We start from the raw sequence: 1,831 nt of genomic DNA on the forward strand, positions 1-1,831 counted from the left end.
GAGCGCCTGATTCCACCGCGCCGTGACACATTTATGTTTTTATAACATTTTAAAGATGTAGCTGTGCAAGATTTTTCGAGTTAGTTTAAGTAGAGGTTTTACGGCGCTCGCAACTGCATAAGGTCATATGAGCGTTGAAAGGTGAATGTCAACAGAAAAACCCTTACAGGGAATCAGGCTTTCTCTGCTCACCTCTCTAGCTTCAACAGCACAAAGTCTGCTTCGACTATCAAGGCACCCCGGAAATAGTGGGTTTCAAGAGTGTGACAAACATACAGAAGAAGTAGAAGAAAATGACGATAGTAAGGATTGGGAAAGAAAAAGCAACAGTTCCCTGTTGTAGTTCAGGCACAGTTATGAGCTTGCCATTGTTGGACCAGCCCATTTACAATTCTACTGTGCTTTAGAACGAGAAATGTCACCCCTTTGGGAATGGCCTAAAGACACCTCAGTCAGTGGCACCGCCTCGGGGAGTATGTGCAAGACTGTCGTCCACTAGTCGCGACTGTAGTCCCGGTCAAAAACAATAGGGTAGGCCTACAATGATCTACTAAGCTCAAGGCTCCGAGCTGTCGTGCTGAAGACACGCGCCAACTGGTATGACAATGTGAGCATTACTCTCACAGACGGACCCGCAATCGCACGAATAGGAAATTAACAATAATATAGCTGGGTTTTTAAAAAAATCAATTTTAAAAGCTAGATACATAATCTGTATTCTAATTGTCCGTGTAATACGATGCTACTTTGTCACTTCTGAACAATAGGTTGGTAATACAAGGTAGGCCTGAACTGTCCTTCATGGCCCAACCCATAACTGTTGTAGCCTTCGGTAAAGCTCCCGACTTAATAAACGCGCAACGCAACATGCACAGAAATGTTCATTATGTTTCGCTTATCGTTGTTTCAGATGCGGCTCGATCGTGCCCAAATTGGGAAAACGAATACTGTAAATGAGCCATAATTTCAAACAAGCCAAACGACAAAGACGAAAAAAACCCAACCTAACATAATATGAATTTTCGTTAGTAGGCCTAGCGCTCTGGTGCAAACCACTTTTCTCATGCCGCGAATACAACAGTGTGTATAACAAAAAACACTATTTAAAAGCATTGACATTTGGAATCAATATAACTAAAATGCACTCTATCGAAAATTATAATGTTTACCCCCCCCCCCCCCGAAAAAGTAATAATTAAAAAAAAATAACATCACCCATTTATATGGACACAGTAGTGCAGACACATTGTATGGAAGAACAACATAGAAACTAACAGAAAGCGCAGATATAAAAATGCAGACACAAATATCACTTCCTCAGACTAACAAACGTGGACACAGTCAATCAAATACATGACGGGGACCTACAGACACAGACATACAGAGACAGACATACAGACACAGACATACAAACATAGGCATTCAGACACAGACATAGAGACACAGACATACAGACTGGGACATACAGACAGGGACATACAGACAGGGACATACAGACAGGGACATACAGACAGAAATACAGACTAGATCATACAGACTCAGACATACAGACAGGAGCATACAGACACGGACATACAGACACAGACAATCAGACACAGGCATACAGACAGGGACATACAGACACAGACATTCAGACACAGACATACAGACAGGAACATATAGACACAGAAAGACCAGACAGGATAATACATGTACAAACACATACGTATACAGACAGGAATATACAGACACAACATGCAGACACAGAGGTACAGACATTGACAAGCAGAACCAGACGTATACAGACAGGAATATACAGGCACAGCATGCAGACACAGACATACATATATAT

The sequence above is a fragment of the Aplysia californica genome, unplaced genomic scaffold (genome assembly GCF_000002075.1).
Source record: "Aplysia californica isolate F4 #8 unplaced genomic scaffold, AplCal3.0 scaffold00112, whole genome shotgun sequence".
NCBI lineage: Eukaryota > Metazoa > Mollusca > Gastropoda > Aplysiida > Aplysiidae > Aplysia > Aplysia californica.